Below are 18,243 nucleotides of genomic sequence, written 5' to 3' on the forward strand. Positions count from 1 at the left end.
ACACAAACACAACACTTGACCGTAGCACGACTTACAGGGTATGAACTGACACTGTTTCAGCCGCATATAGAAATAAGACGCTGTAACACATTGAATCCTGCCACACTTTTGCCAGTAATCGGAACAGACCCACTAGCCCATGACTGTATTGAAGTCATTACTGTAACGACAAAACCCAGACAAGACTTGACCGATGTTCCATTGTCAGAACCAGACTTGACATTTTATGTCGATGGTTCATGCATGAGAACAAGTACAGGAGAGTTAGTAGCCGCTTATGCAGTCACAACCGTACTGAAGTTGTTGAAACTAATCGTATAAATACTTTGTCAGCTCAAGCCGCAGAGCTCATCGCTCTGACACAAGCCTGTATTCAAGCCACGGATAAAAAAGTCAACATATACACTGATTCACGTTATGCATTCGGAGTTGTACATGACTTCGGCGTGCTGTGGCGAGAGAGAGGTTATTTAACTTCTCACGGTGCCCACATTCAGCACGGACCCCTCATTCATGCATTATTAGATGCAATACATCTACCCACTGCAATCTCAATTATGAAATGTAAAGCCCATACAAAAGTTACTGATACCATTTCCCAAGGCAATGATCTAGCCGACAGAACAGCTAAACTGACTGCTCAAACTCAAACCCCCGATATGACAAAGACAATAGTCCCGACACCGACACATTGTATGACAGTTAAAGATCCTACTCTTGACGTAATTGACATACAGACACATGCTACACCAGACGAAATAAAGAAATGGACTGAATTAGGAGGGATCCAAACGGACCAAGGATGGATGATGAAGGAAAAGTCTGTATGGTTCCTTCCTGATTCAATGGTCCAAGCCATAATTAACACTATACATAGTCCAGCACATCTAGGAGAGAAAGCTATGCTAGACAGCATTCAACACATTTGGTTTAATAAGCATTTACGAGCAGCAGCCAAACAAAAGGTCCGTACCTGTATGATCTGCTGCCAGTTCAACCCAGGAAAAAGTGTTCCCGTAGAACAGGGTGGATTTCAGCCTCCTGATCACCCTTTTGAAGTCCTACAGATGGATTATATCCAGATGGAACGATGTCGAGGATTCAAATATGTTCTCGTAGTTGTTTGCGCTCTGTCCCGTTGGACAGAGGCGTACCCGGTTTCAGATTACACTGCCCCGACTACTGCCAAACAGTTGGTTCGAGAATTCTTCCCACGATACGGTTTACCACGTGTTGTCTACTCAGATAACGGCCAGCCGTTCTCATCCGAATTAATGAAACACGTTTCACTTCTGTTAGGTTATCAGTGGAAATTCCACTGTGTCCGACATCCCGAGGCAGCAGGTCTCGTAGAAAGACATAACCAGACACTGAAAATCAGACTGTCCAAAATATGTAGAGAGAAAGGTGTCGACTGGATAGTAGCATTACCAGTTGCACTCTTTTACATGAGAATGGTAGCACACTCTAGAACAGGGCTATCCCCGTATGAGGTGATCTTCGGTAGACCGCCGAATATGTGGGGGACGCCTATACCACGCAAAATAACTGATATTGACTGTAATATGCTGACAGATTACTTGGCTTCCTTGATGTCTGCACTACAATCTTCTCGTTCACAGGTAGCTGCAGCTTTTCCCGACAACACTGAGGCGAAACACCATGACGTTGTTCCGGGTAATCTTGTCTTTGTGAGAAATTTTGACAGGAAAAATCAACTGGAGCCCAGGTGGAAAGCACCCAAGTTGGTCCTGTTGACCACAAGAACAGCCGTGAAGATCGAGGGACGCAAAGGTTGGATTCATTCAAGTCACATAAAAAAATTTCATGGACTACCTTCAGATATAGACACTGTACCCTGCACTCCCTCACAGACTGATTCAAAACTTCCTTTGGTGGAAAAAACTGAAAGCGAACTTTACAAAGTTAAGTTAAGGCCTAGGACGTCGAGCAATTTGATTGTTTAAGTCCTCTCCAAGGTGAAGCGGTTGAATTGTCTCTGACATGTATCCCCTGGACCTAAATAGAGGAAATACCGGAAAAATGTTGAAACGACAGGCGTATTGTAAATCACTGCGTAGCCACTGCATAGTGACATTATTAATTTTGTTTTTATTAAGTCTTTTAATAATTATTACAAGTATGTTGTTGCACATATATTACCCTATTTCTAGACATGTTTATAATGTTGCCGCTGAACATTCTTTTAGTGACTTACCTCCGCATGAATTGTCTTATAGACTTGCGCTGCGCAATAACACCTTCATTAGCATGTTACATCATTCCCATCAGACTAGTAATGCCACCAATTGTTGGGTGTGTGGCCGACTCCCTCCCTATCAGAATAACAAAGGAGTTCTGCCTTTCTTTCCACATCCGTTCACACACAATGGCTCCTGTGGAGCATGGTTTAGTTTATTAAATTCCATAGACCCAGACACAGCAGTTTATCAGCAACATTGGATATGGGGAAATCTGAATCTAGTTTTATTCAAAGTCTGTCATCCTAATAAGGAGGGTCGCCCCAGTAGAACAGGAACTGATCTAGAAAATGAAGTGTATAAATTAGGTAATTTTACACCTAATCTTATGATTTTGAATGTCAAATCCGAAGTTGAACTAATTCTGCCCACTATGTCAGTATTTCCAGTTAAGGGTGAATTATGTGTGAGAAAAGTTGGTTCCATACATATGGGCCATAGCCAATGCGTTACTACAATAGAATATAGTGATCAAGGTAAATCGTCATTTAGAGCTTCTCGCCATTCTTACTTTATATGTGGTCAGACGGCATATATGCTTCTGCCTCTAGATTGGGATGGTACCTGTTACATAGCATTCCTTCTGCCACCTGTTTTCCTAGCTCCCCCTGATTATTATCGAAATGTTCATTTAGTACACAAAAGAGAGCGTAGAGATCTCCCAGTTGTCGATTATACTGAGACGGCATGGGACAAGTATGTAGATTTCAATAAAGGTATCTTTCCCTATATAGGTACCGTATCAAATAGTAAGCTGATACGCAGACTCACCAAGACTCTCGAAGCTGTAGTAAACGAGACTATAGCCGCCCTAGGCAATCTGACAGAGGAACAATCAGTGATGAGAATTGTTGTTCTCCAGAATCGTCTTGTCCTTGACGTCATCCTGGCCGATAGGGGCGGAGCTTGCAGGGTCATCGGATCCAGCTGCTGCATATTCATACCAGAAAATTCGCCATCTGTATATAAAGCTATAACACGCCTTCATAAGATTGTAAGCCAGATACACGAAAATCCAGGCACTTGGACGTGGTCCGGGTGGTTTTGGAGTGTGATATCAGCCTGGGGATGGAGAGTTCTATCCTTCCTAGGTATTGGCCTTCTTATGCTCTTCAGTTGTTGTTTATGCCTGCAATGTGGACCAGCGATTTGTGGTCTGTGTGCCACATCATGCATTCCATATCCAAATTCTCGTTCAAAATGCCGGAAGAAGAAGGAAGAAGAAATGATGCTCCATGAGCAAATCGATGGAATGATGAAGATTGATATCTCTTGAAGGGCAAGTAGGGGACAAGGAGGGAATGTGGAAATGTGGATTTTCCTAATCAGTTATGTCCCCTATCTTGGACCCCAACGGTTCTATGTGCATGTCACAAGTACATGTATGTTTCCCTCCAGCTCCAGTTTCCAAAACGCAAACATATGTGTGTCCACCGTCAACATGTTCTCTGTCAGATCCGCCATCAATGGGCTGGATATTCGATTCCTAAGTATGAAAGGCCACCGACTTTATATGGCTAAGTTACTCTATTTTTACAGTTCAGGCAAGTAGGCCCGATTCTGTCCTCAAAGCCTTCCCTGTTCTCTGTCTCTGACAGCTTCAGCTTGAGCTCGCATCTGTATCCATGAACTTTGTCCTACTCCCTGTGCAGCTAACGGTGCCTGCCTCGGCCAGTTTTCGCCTGCCTGCCAAGAAGCTGTATTTCACCTTCGAATTATCTACTTTGCTCCTCAGCCGATGCATTCCTGTCCAGTGATTTAGGTAAACATTTCCTTTAGCTACCAAGCAAAGGACTCAGCCTTTCCGTCCTCCTGCAAGTGATTCATAGCCCTGCTGCCATGGAGAATTTTCTGCCCCTCGCATCTCATATAGACACTTAGACGCTTGTACACGCACACAGTCAGTATAGAATAGATTCTGTCCGAGAGTCTCTTCTTGTGGATAACATAGTTCTCTAAACATAGGATGTTAGATATGATTTGGGATTAGGTTGACTTGACCCCCCAGACTTCTCGTCTCCACATGTAAAGCTAAACGTCAAGTCCCCTTCACCCCCTAGTTGCACGTCAATCACACGTCATACTGCTGCGCACGCATCTATGTTAAGTATTATCGTATAGATCCACCTATGTAAGATAACCAGAGCCAATCATGTTTCTTTTCGCTCCTTATTACGCCTAGTTTCGATTACGTACCTGTTATGTCACTTTTCTTATCAAATGTTACGCCTTCTACATTCGTTTCATTGTAATGTACTTATTATAAAAATACATGTCTGTCAATAAAGTATTGTACTTCACTTCCTGAACCCTCGTGGTGACGGAACCTGAAGGCCGCGACTCGAGTCGGCCATTTCTGATGGAATAAAGCCCATTTAGAAAACCTCTTATACCACGGATTCTGCCTCTTGTTATTTTGAGCTATTTTACTTTACTTAAGATTCCGTATGAAATTCAGTATTAGGTAACAAAGAATATTTACCACAATAGTTAGGACCGAGTTTCCATAGGAAATCTTAAAATTCTATTTTGAATAACTTTGGCGCCGGTTGATGAATCCTCGCGAAATTTTCAAAACTAATGGGGCGCCCTGCTCAGCTCCTACCTTGAAAGTCTCAGGGTGATTCGTCAAGCGGAGGCTGAGAAAAAAGGGGGGTCCCAAAACGCGTTTTCTCCATGCATTTTCCCATAGGACCTTTAGTCGAAGGTACAGCCCGAACGGCTGAACAGAATTAATTGAAATTTGGCAGAGAGGTAGTCCTCAGGTCAGGCATGTGCCTTTTGCATATATGGAGTCAATCTGTTCAGTAGTTCCTGAGAAAATTGCAGTTAAAAGTACATAAATATCTATAAGCGCGCACCGTGCGCACACCGTGCGCGCACCCTTACGTGCGCGAGCGTAATTCTGATTGGTGGTTACATGTCAGTCAACGTTCGAATCGGTTGAAATCAGGAAGTGTCGGCCGCCATTTTGTTTGTTTTGGGTGCGACACTGAAAAAGAGAGGTGGCGAACGTGAAAAGGGGGCAGGGTAGAGAGTTCCTGACCCCCTAGCCTTTGTCAGGGGGTCCCTGAAGGACCCCGAAGTGTGCGCACGGTGAAAAACCTTAAGAAAAATATATAATAATACATACATAACTTAGCATTTAAAAAACCGTACAAATTCACTTAAAAAACCATAGGTTTTACACACGTTATAGTTAGGAATTAGCATTTAAAAAACCTTGCAAATTCACTTAAAAAACCATAGGTTTCACACATGTTATAGTTAGGTGGACATTTCACTCGTAAAAAAAACAATGAAATTCCCCCGTTATAGTTAGTTCAGATAACTATAACTCGCGCGACCGCCACTCTATCACAAGGATGATGTCATCAGTGATGTCATGAGTGATGCCACTGACCATGTTATGAGTGATGTAATATGTGAAGTCATCAGCAGTGGATTGCGGGCGCGCAAGTTATAGTTATCTGAACTAACTATAACGGGGGAATTTCATTGTTTTTTTACGAGTGAAATGTCCACCTAACTATAACATGTGTGAAACCTATGGTTTTTTAAGTGAATATATATATAGAGAGAGAGAGTACGAGAGAGAGATATCATGGTACATATATGTGGAGTTGGTTATATAGTTATAGAAGATCTATGCATACTTACCTGTCTATATTTCTGTCCTTAATATTTTGGCTATGATTTTCAGGCAGCACGATATTCTATACTTGATATTCCAGACCCACACCCTGATATTTAATTTGGATATGCACATTTCTATTTACTGTTCTTCCAGTTCAACTGCTTGCCTATGAAATGTGATAATATTTGCAGAGAAGCGGGGGTATGACAAGCAGAATGTATGTACCACTTTAAGGATTGAGACGTCGGCCAGATATCCAACAAAAGATTGATTCAACCAACTCAGATTGACTAATTGGGCAAAAAGTACAACAGACAAATTCAACCCAGAAAGCCCTGCAGAATAAAGTCCTCTTTTAGGCATGGCCGACACACAGCTTGGAAAGAGGCAGTGATCAGCCCACGTGAGCTACTGGCTCACTATACCTGTGAGTGAAACCATGTTGATGGATCATAAGTGCACTTATGCATAAAAAAGTGAGCTACACTGCCAGGGCTGGCGGACTAATACTTTGCTTTGAACATGTGCTTTTCTTTCTCTGTTTTTGTTATCCTTGAATGTGTAAACTATGACTTCAGGTTACAATATTTTATAGTTTTTGTTCTTTGTACCAATAAAAATAATATTTTTATGTGATGTGCATTAAAAATAAAAATAGTTTCTATAGCTTCTCTAAGTATACCTGTCTGCTAGGAAGAGTCCACAGTATTCTATCAAAATATATGAATGGTTCAGTTATTTTTTAATTTAAAACTCTTATTGCACTCATATAAGTGCAACTTTTAGATTGCAGCATGTTTTCTTTTTTCATTTAATTTTGTGGCATATGCTTGCTATACAAATAAATTAGGAAATTGGACAAAGTAAGCAGAAATTGGGAAATCTTAATCAGAATAATCTGTCTAGCAAATAATCGGCAACAAACTCTTAGTGATCCAAAATTCTCGATAAAGACCCACAATCAAAAACAATTTTGAAATATAAAAATCGAAGTATGAGGGCTAATAATTATTGGCATCCTTTATGAGGTACTTTCTATGAAAAATAATTATTAGATTCTGTGAATGGAAATAAAAGTAGCATGTTCTGTTTTACAACCCATTCAGAATTCACGTGTGATGGACAGATTCTTTCAAAAGGTGCATTGACTGACCGAGCTGCTGGATCAGCTGATATATTGTGCCTAGGGTGAACCCTCTATCGCGGAAAGATGGTCTAAGAGGAGTGTCCATAATATGTTGAAAGGAGACAATACAGATGAAATACAGAATGTCTAATCAAGGGTTAGAAAAAATATGACTACATTAACGATAAGCACACACTTCTAGACATTTTCAGGAAACTCGCAGCCAGGACACCATCTGACTGGAGAATAAGTGTAAAAAGAAAAATTCAAGGGAGCAGGCGTTCTCCATTTATACATCTGAGATATGGAACAACATCTGTGTGCCTATCTAGACCACCTCAACTCTACTTCAGTTCAGAAAAGAGCTGAAGACGCACCTATTTAAAAAACCCTGCACTATTCTAACAGTGCACCTCCACTTTTAGAACCCAGCTTCCCTCCAATCATTTGTTGAGTGCATCTTTGGCTTTTACTTTGTTCAGCTCACTGCTGCTTTTTGGGTAGGTTTGAGCTATACCAATGCACGTTCATACAAAATACAAAGTCTTGTTTTCGGGAGTATAAGTATTCAATGACTGGTGCCACCTTTTACAATGGTTGATAGATGAGCCTTTGCAAAAGTGACTTGTCCCATTTTGGTCAAACTAATTGTGTAAGGGAGCAATGGTGAGTCTGGTGACATATAACAATTATACGAAAGTAGTATGGGAACAGCTGTACCAGTAAGATTATTGTAAGTTCTTCCAACATAACCCATAACACACTTATCTGTTGTACTTCTCCAGTGAATCTTTAATGAAAAATACTTTAAGTAATATGCTACATGGGTAGATGACTTGCCAGTGTACTTGATTTTTTAAGTGAATGCTAGACTGCATACATAATTAAAGGTTATTGTAGCTGGTCCTCACTGCAGGGTCATCCCAAAACCTTTTGCCTTCCTCTTCCCAGTTTTTGATGAATTCGTTTTCGCTGGCCTTAGGACTCCATGCACTTTACCATTGGTAACCAGTGCAAACGTGCTTGTGCTCTCTGCTTAAAACATGCTAACATTGGCTTATACCCACTTGGTATATTTATGTTACTTATAGGTCCCTAGTAAAGTGCACTACATGTGCCCAGGGCTGGTAAATGATATGGTACTAGTGGGCCTGCAACACTGATTGTGCCACCCACTTAAGTAGCCCTTTAAACATGTCTCAGACCTGCCATTGCAGAGCCTGTGTGGGCGGTGTGAACCGCCTTGTTGGCCTGGCAAAATAGACCTTTTGTCAGGCCCAAACCTTTCCTTTTTATACATATAAATCACCCCTAGGGTAGGCCCTAGACAGTCCAGAGTGCAGGGTACACTCTATTTAAAAGGTAGGATTTGGCCTGGAACCAGGACCAGGAAGGCAGGGCATCTCTGCACTTCAAAGGTATGCCTCTAGAAGCTTCTCCCCACTTCATAGGCACAAAGCTGTATAAAAGTGGCTTCTCAGACATCACCACTATGCTACAATTCTGGACCTGTGGATACTCTGTCAGGAAGAAGGACTGCTGTGCTGCTACTAGGACTGTCACTCTGCTGGACTGCTGCTCTGAAGGAAGTGCTGCTCTACTGTGCTGTGCTGACCTGCTGCCCTCTTGCCTGTAGAGGAAGAATGAGGCCTGAAAGATCATCTTGAAACCAGGACCCCAGAATGACTACACAGGGTAGTCTGCTGGCCTCCTGATCTGAGCCTTAGGGATATAAAAAAAAACGCTCCCCAACTAGCTCCTGGACTCAGCTGCAGCAATTTCATTATCCCCCAGAGGTGCCCCTCAAATCCTAGACCCTTGGTTTGTCTCAGCTGGCTCTCAAATCAAGCTTTTGGGCTCTTTGCGACTGTGAACAGACACATTTGCACTGGAACCACATCACTCACACAGAAAGGACCGCCACTGGCTCATCTATTCGCACAGCAGTTTCAACAGCCCTTGGGGGACCGCTAAAGGAAGCTCCAGCCCACCCGCCTATGATGCCCGTCATGCTCTCTGCGCCATGCTGACAACTGCCGGTGATGCTCTCCTTGCTCTTTGCTAACCTCTCCAAAGCGAACAGGATTCAGGCCACAAAACTTGAGAAGGTAAACCTTCAGCTGGACTAATCTGAGACTGTGTCCGACCCGCACTCAACCACTTGCGGCCTGAACTTTTGACTCCGACCTGGTCCAGTACAACAAGATAGCTGCTGTTTGCAATTTCTGCTTTTAAGTGCTATCTTTCAGTTTATTCTTTAAAAATTCATAACTCCAGTTCTACTGATTGGATTTTTGTCGCTTTGGTCTTGTTTTATTTATTAAATTAAACTCTATATGTCTATCCTGGTGTGTGATCTTTTTGTGTGGTGTTTTCACTGTTTTACTGTTTAAAGTTATGCACAAATTCTTTTCACATTGCCTCTAAGTTAAGGCTGACTGCTCTGTGCCAAGCTACTAGGGGGTTGAGCACAGGTTAATTTGCGGTGTGCTTATACCTTACCCTACTAGGATTGTGGTTGCTGCTTGATCAGGGTTCACACTCCAGTCAACTAGTAATCCGATTTCTAACAAAGGTCATAACTACGATTTCATTGTGATGATAGACACACATCAACATTAACATTCATGACATGTTAAGCTCCGATGCCTTAATTAGGGTCATTAACAACCTTAGTAGGACTTACATGTACATTCTCTGATTGCTCAACCCCCTTGGAGATGTACAGTAATTGGTGTAGTCACGGCATCCACCAGATGCAATCTCAGACATAGATAGTATTGGTTGCATTCTGAATAACGTGGCACACCCACAATTCGGATACCTGGGTGCAAATTGAGTATGGACTGGGAATTCATCCAAGCACTTCCCTACAGATATTAGCAGGACGAATTTGCTCGGGGTAAAATGGAAGGGCTTGGTATTCCTTTTTTCTTGGGGTAAAACCATGATCATGTGTTTATACTATTTATGTCATGTGTTTTTACAGCTCTGATAACTCATAGCAATCTTATATGAGAAAGGTAAATGTCAGTAAAGTGTAATAACCCATTTTAATGTTGTGTGTGCATATTGCATTAAAGGGGGCATCCAGTGGAAAATGTCACAACATATCTCAGATCCCCAGCTGACATCATACATAACAGGTATTTTGGCACTGAACAACAGATGTTTATTGTTACCCAATGGTACTCATTTTATTGACCTCAGAAGGATGATTGGACACGCCAGGCTTTCAACCTCTGACCATTAATTAGGTCAAACAGATGCCCCTACAATAGACACATTAGTTCACTAAGCCACCGGACTTGGCTTAGTGAAGACCATCACAAACATTGTTGAATGCTTAAGGTTGGTGCTTGGCAAAGATCCAGTACTGGGCTAAAAAACCTTTTTATTTGTTCTACTTTGGATGTCCCATTCAAAGTTCATCTTTCGATGAGGTGTCTGTGATTTCCATAATATTAGGCCATTTAAGAAATTCTGCTTTTGAGGACTTTATTAGCCATAAGCAGGACCACTTGAATTATGCAACAAGGGGGTCAACATTATGTTGTAGGGCAGACAAAAGAATGAATTATGCAACAAGAAAAGGTAAATTATCAGACCTGCCAATTCACTTGGTGTCACACGATTTCGGCTTCCTTTACACGGTCACCTGGTGAGGAGCCAAAATCATACGGAGGCAGGGAAAACTTGCTGGAAACCCCTGTAAACAGGGAATTTCCAGCTCTTTATGGGAGGCAGTAAGCAGCCGGTGTACATTGCAAAGAGTGAAAATGACCCTGGACATTGCAACAGCCTAATGACCCTTTGTTTTTTTATTTAGAGGAGTTGTGGGACTTGGTGAGGGGTAGAGTGTCTCTTAGATAGCTTTCTGCCTCCCATCCGAGGCCTCGCTCCCTCCTCACACAGTGACATTCATTTGTAAGTTGACAGGTATGAATCATGCAGCAGAATACAACACATTTTGTGATAGTATCACCTCATTATTTTGTCAGTTTTACAAATGTTAACACTATCTGAGCATCATTAGTGCCAGTTTGACATTCAAATACAGCACAAGCAACAAAAAGGTGACCAGTCAACCTTCCGAATGGCCTTCCACCACGCAGTAATGTCACCACATTTTCAGTAACTTGAATCATCTGAGCTAGAAACTTAAAAAAAAAAAAACAGTAGATTCAGCAGCGGTCCGTGCAGTAAGCGTCGTGGGGCGGGGCGGGGAGGATGTCAACAGACGACAGAATATAATTTATTTATTTATTTTTCCCTATTCTGTTTCTTGTTGACTTCCCCACCTCCCGCCCTGCCTCTGTCCCACCCCACCGTGCTTACCTGCAGGGCACACCACTGAGTAGATTATGGATTATGTGACAGATGTGGCAAGTTCATAATTATGTACAGCCACAAAATCACATAATTCCAATGAACCTGGCCATAAATCCAGTTTTCTCAAACAAAGAAAAAATTGAACAAGCATGCACTTTTTGACATTTTGTCCTATGGCAAATGGCTATCTTGGCTCACTTCTGGATTGCCAACAGCATCATATTGGTAACAAGAACACTCGGGCAATGCCCGAGGGGCTGGTATCCGAATTTCGCCGAAGCATTGTTTTGCGGATATGCAATATGCGGGCCACTTTTGTTTTTGCGTGCCCGGGCCGATTTTTAATCCCAATCCAACCCTAATTGCCAACAATCAAGTAGTGGATGTACAGCAAAATAAAAAGCCATGGACGATTGGGCCTAGATTTGCTAATCATTGGCATGGGCGAACACATGGCGCTGTGCAATTTTGCATTTTCCCATGTTTAATGGGAAGTTAATTGATGCAGATTTTACGCTACTTTGCACCACGCCAGTGCCAAACCTCCATAAGTAAGCTGCTTTGTGTTTATTAATCAAGTGAGGCAGTCTCACTGTTAGTGCATAACACGAGAAAATAGTGTGGTGATTCATACCAATAGACAAAGGGGCATATTCTCAAGGATCTATCGCCGAGTTATCAGCACTTTATCTGAGCCAAAGTGACGATAAATTCATCGCTCCATTCACAATCTGGTGCCAACAGCCGATAACACCAGTTTACCTGCGATAGCAGCCCAAAAGACACCGCCACGGATGACCCCGGCAACTATCGCTAATGAGATGCAGAGTAGGCGTTCCCAAGCAAAAAGCCGCGACAACACCACTCTTCAAAATTCTCAATGATCAGCCAGATCTGCGATAAGATCACAAAACAGGCAATAAGGCGCGTTAGAAGCAGGAAACTAACACCTGCTCTGACCAGGTGCAAAGGCGGACGACAACCTCCACCAGATAAGGGAGCACATCCCACAGCCACACCTCAAGAACAACAGATGCCATGGAGCTACTCATCATGCATCTCGGAGCCCCAAGAGGGCCACAACAACACCCACCACCAACCCCCCTTCCCGAACCAACCCCATCCGGGCCCTACCCCAGGCACCCCCCACCTCCCCCGGACCTAGAGACTGCACATTAACGTCACGAAACCATGAACAAAATCATTTGCCTGATGCCGCAGAATCACAACAACTAACAGTCATGTGAGTACAGAAACAGCATAATCAATCATTCACCATTAAAAGTCCAAAGAAAATATCACAATGAAATATGTCTCCAAACAACTATTTGGAAGAGTCATGGTGGGTCATCCCTGGACAATCTGTAAGTGACATCCCGTATGACAATATCCAAGATAAGAAGGTATGTCAGGCACTCATCAAAGGACAGAGAGAGAGAGAGAAAGAGAGAGGGAGAGAGACTGAACAAGGTGCGCAAGGACAATCGGGCCCTTGGCTCATACATGCCAACTATTGCGTGTGTTTCACAATTGGTGGACCCTAAATCTAAGGCCTGGCATCAATTTCAGCGCGAAGGCCATATCACATTCCAGAAATGCAAGCAGTAGTCAGACTAAAATTAGGCATTAAGCTCCTTTGTCTCAATACACAAGGCAGAAGGACATCCGAACCTCGGTCTTCAATGCACCCGGCACCACCTGAGTGAGATACCATACCAGACCCTGACGACTCCCACACCACAAACTGCGCTAATGAAAGACCAACGTGTTCACACCACACACTTGTCCCTGCTAGAGCTACACCTGCATGGGATGCCCCTGACACATTTGTAAAAAAAACACCCATACATCCAAACGTTGAACACACATACAACTCATAACTCCGAGCTGTGGCATATCGTCCACAGAACTGCCGCCGGTCTTAGGAGTGCCGGTGGTATGAGACCAACCCACAAAATGGCAGGTTATCCTGGGCACATGAACAACTCCTGTCATGTAGAACTGTACTGTGCATGAATGCTGCATCTTTTGGGAGCTCTGCCAATGGCAGTTTTGCGAATCAGTTACTTTCTGAGTTTCCGGCTTGCGTAAGTCACATGTGTCCAGCCATGGTTCCACTGTCGATCATGCACATTCGAGTGGCCCATGGAATTCTGCCTATCCAACACAACGGTAGCTGAACTGGATTATGACTTGTGTGCGCGTCCCCTTTTGGCCCATGAACAGGAGTGCAACAGGGATACCCGTGCATGGGATGCCCTAATCTGTGGCATATGTGCTGGCTGTAGTGGATGGGAGATTTCACAAGTCATCATGTGCAGTGACCACATCGAGGCGCTCCCCTATTATTGGGCTGTGTTGCGGATTGGTGAAACGTCGTGGATGGAGCACATCTGTCCGGACCAGTTGATGGATTGGCTCTCCCTCGTGTTCCTTGAACTCGAGAACGATGTACTTCTGGAACCGGTTGCCTGTGAAGCTGCGCTCGCATTCATGGACGAGTAACTACCTTCCTGCAGCCACAACCGATTGACACCCAGAGCACAGGTCCCAACACTGTGTTTCATCGTGGAGGAATGGTCACACTTCCCAGGACAACAGTGGACACGTATGCATTCGCCCGTACTCAGAATGCATGTGCTTGCACCTACGCGTGTTGTCACACACCTGTGCAAGGTGACGCAGCCCCATGGGCAGAGCTGCACAGCGTCGTCAGGCAACGTTCCTAAATCTGACATACTGCTGGAGGGAGACTACACACATGGCAATGTAGCACGACGTGTGACCTTGTTGGTCCCTTTCACCTGCTCACTGTCAGCATAGCACACAGTCGGCGCAGTCCGGTGGTACAGCCCCATGCAGATCCCATGGGCTGTGAGTCTTGTCCCCGGACACAGGACAATGAGCAGACACCAAATATCACATGACTCGACCAGCAAGGCAAGGTGGTCTGAGACCACTGCCATTCGTAAGAACATGTGTTCATTTTTGCTTCCCCATTTCTTGCACCTCAACACATTCCCATTCTGCCTGTAAGTGTCTTAAGCATTTGTCTGCCCGACACGCACATGCTAATAAAGTCTACGCAACTTCACCAGTGTACAACTGTGATGAGTGTTGATTAGTATGACAAATCCTGTGCCTCAATGAGCATTGTCCGAACACAGGGAGTGACAGACCTCTGCATGTACATTGGTGGTGAATCTATACTGGCAGCTCCACCTCTGTGAGCCAGACATTGTGTTTGGGATAGTTGCTGGTAGACCTGTGCTCTTACGTGTCTTCATCAATGTGAGAATGGTGTCCAACTTCTTGCCATGTGGATCAATGTGATCCATTAAAACTGACTGTGTCCACACTGATGTGTGTGAGTAGGTCACATGAAGAGATGTTCTTTAGCCACATGCGATGGGGGACACTACTGCAGGCGTGCGACCAATTTTGATATTTCCACACACAGCCCTATATGACACATGGACATGAGGCTTCATTGGGGGTTGCAAGATTGTTGTTCATGTGCAATGAGGCCACAGCTAATTCACACCTTCACAGTCATCTAATTGGCCATATCAGTCAGGGTCAAACATGCGCATACATGACATTTACTACGGTGTGTCTTTTTGTGCAATCAATGTCCTTACATTAATCCATAATTGTATACTTAAGTGAACATAGACATGACACATCTGTGTGATTTGGAATGTTTTATTCACATTCTGGGGAGTGTCGGAGCTGGAGGGGTACATGGCTAGTTCAAGAACACATAATGTGGTTGCCCAGTGGTGGGCTAACCAGAGTCCTTGGGGGAATGCACGGTTAATCTGAAGAGGGAGAGTTTAGTCCGCAGCCAGATTGCTGTGTCATTGGTACCAGAATAGATATGGCAGGCCATGTTGGGGTCCAAGTCAATGTCGCTGAGTGTTTCGGGGGACAGTGGGGGGTTTTGTTCCAGGCAATGGTGCATAGGGCTGAACCAGGCAGAGACAGGCCATGTGACGGGTATGGATGCTACTGCCTTCTTCCTCACAGAGTCATTCCCCTCCACATCTTACTCCTCTGAGACGTCTTCTGTGTCCGGTGTGTCAGGTGTGTGTGGTGGTGTTATGGTTGCATCACCGTGGGGCACTGACACATCAGGGTGTGAAGGTGATAGGGCAGCATCACTGTGTGCCAATGACACATCAGGGGGCAAAGATGAGTGTGTTGAAGTTCTAGCAGCAGTTATCTGGGACAGGCTCTGTGGCAGCAATGGCAAGATGAGGAACTGCAAGGCATGGAAGATCCCAGCTACAACTCGCTGGTGTTCAGCCGTGGCAGCCCTACTTCCAGCCTGCATTAGCTCCATGGTTCCATTGTACTCCGCATCTGTGCCAACTCTGTGCTGTCATCGCTGGAGCCTGTCTGACTAGACAGTTCTTGTATCCAAGTAATGGCCCCAGCGAGGTCAGCCAAGGATTGTTGGTGACCATGGTGTGGACATTGGGTGTCCGTTAGGGACTGTAAGTGGTCCCTGATGGGACTCAGACACCCACGTATGGCATTGAGTTTGGCTGCCATGAGGTTGAACCCCAGCCGCAGCTGATCAGCCATCTTCTCCTGGCACCCTAACACACGGCGTTGGAATTCCATGTGTTGGTCGTGGGTGTCCTTTGAGCCAGCCATGGTGGTGTGTGCTTCCTGCTGTGTGGTCTGTGCAGGGTGTGGTGTCACCACGATGCAGCTGGGCTGTCCTGCTCCTGGGGGTGTTGTGCAGATGCTGTCCACGAGCCGTTGGAGGGTGTCTGGGCACATTTACAGGGTGTCCTCTTCATCATCACTGTAGAGATGTGTGGTCTGCTCTGCAGGAGGTGTCGATTGTCCCTCTGCAATGTAACGGGGCGATGCAGGTTAACAGTGTGTTCCATGTATGATCACGCATTGGAGATGTTTACATTCAGACTGCATGACAGTGTACATTTTGGCTGTTTTGGTGAAGCTGGCTATTTGATGGGAGACAGTGGACATTTTGACTACATGACGGATGTGAGGTTGTACTCGTACATTATTATCTCACAGTGTCATGCAATGCCAGATGTGATTGGCCAGTTATTACGCATGGGCGGCACCAGTTGTGTCCTCTGTCCTGTGGTGTAAGGGTTGCACTTTGTACGACATTGTCGTCAATGTTGGTGTACTGTGCTTGCTATGTGTGTGTGCTGCGTTGTTGGCGAGTCTCCCCTGCAGCTCTGATTTTGCGGCCCCTTATCCCTTTGAGTCGGTGTGCCTTTCACTTGTATGCTTTTCGTGTGCTGGGATATTTGCGTCTTGGGTCATTTGTGCTCTTGGACGGTTTTTGTACTCTTGTGCATTGTTTGTCTGCAGATGTGTTTTTGATGTCATGGGTTGTAGGTGCACGTGGATGTGTCAGAGTGTGACCTGCTCCTTTACGGAATGTGGCCCGCACTCAGCCACCTCAAAGTCATCTTGTGCACCATGTCATGTATTGTGACTGCAGCCATGCTATCTGTCATGCAGTGTCACTTGCATTGTCCGTGTGGCTCACAGAGCCGCTGCTTTTCGGGATTCAGCACATGTGCATGGGTAGGTTGTGGCATTGGTGATATGGAGGGGGGCCCATTTGTGCACATTGTGGACGGGGCTCTACTTGGTGTTTCTATGTGTGCTGCAGTGTGCCAAGGGCATAAGGGACATGTTCCACATACATTGTGGGTGTGCAGTGTTCTGCTCATTATTGTGCATGTGTTCCATTGTGCCCATCTCCCTTTGTCCCCCCAGTCCCTGGTTGTTGCTCACCCTGTTGCTGTTGGTTCAGGTCATATCGAGCTGTGTCCAGACCCCCAACTCCTTGCACCGTCTCCACACTGATGACTGTGGCCACCATTTCCTCCAGCTCATCCAGGTCCTCCTGTGGCGCAGGACTCCCACCTCCAGTTTCCTTTGCTACCTTCCTGTTGGCAGCGTGTTTCTCCTTGGTTTGGCTGTGCACTTCATGCCAGCGCCTCTTGGCTGCCTCCATTGACCTCCTCGACACTCTGACTGCATTCATATTGGTGACGATGGACTGCCATATTTCCGTGTTGTGTTGCCAATGACACAGTGGAGGTGATGAACAGTTGTTGGTAGTGTTCTATCACCTCTGTGATGATGATCCAATCTTCCTGCGTACTGAACCCCGTCTTCCTCTTCTCCTTGCCCTTCCCCGCCCCCTGGGTTCCTGGCTGGCTCTCCATGGGGCTTGTGGGGTTCGGGTTGCCTTCTGCACTCGGTCCGAGTGCATCCATGGTGCTACGCAGTTTGATTTGGTACTGATGTGGTTTTATTTTGCTTTTATAGTGCATTTTCCCACATGACGCGTGGGAATTGCAGGCCTGTCACTCGTCGCTGATTTTTGTATCGCGATTAAGGGGCATCGCACCTTTTTTCGCGTTGGTGTCTCGCATTTTTGCGGAGTGGCATTGATTTTAGCGCAGTCATTGACGCGATGTCATGGGACTATTGCATGGTGCCGCCGGCTTGTGAATACCGCGTTAACACGGAGTTATTTTCCTGCTATGGACTGCGATGTGAAGAGTTGCATTAAGCTAAATTTGCTATGCTTAGCACACGTTCTTCAGAATATCCCCCAAAGTTTTATGTTCCTTGTCATGCAAAGTGAATGATACAACATTACATGTGTTAAGAGGCTCACACTGCCAATCCATTTTTCAAGACTCCATAGGAAGTATACTGATCACTGTAGTAAATATGAATATTAGGACCCTTCTGGTCCCAGATGGACTCATAGGAGAGTGAGGTAAGCGGTTGGGTGTGTCAGGGTGTGGTTAATAAAGTTTATGTTGCACGGCATGCCGTTAATGTTTGCACTCAGAAGAATAAAAACGTGCACT

This window comes from Triturus cristatus, chromosome 7 (genome assembly GCF_964204655.1).
Source record: "Triturus cristatus chromosome 7, aTriCri1.1, whole genome shotgun sequence".
Classification (NCBI taxonomy): domain Eukaryota; kingdom Metazoa; phylum Chordata; class Amphibia; order Caudata; family Salamandridae; genus Triturus; species Triturus cristatus.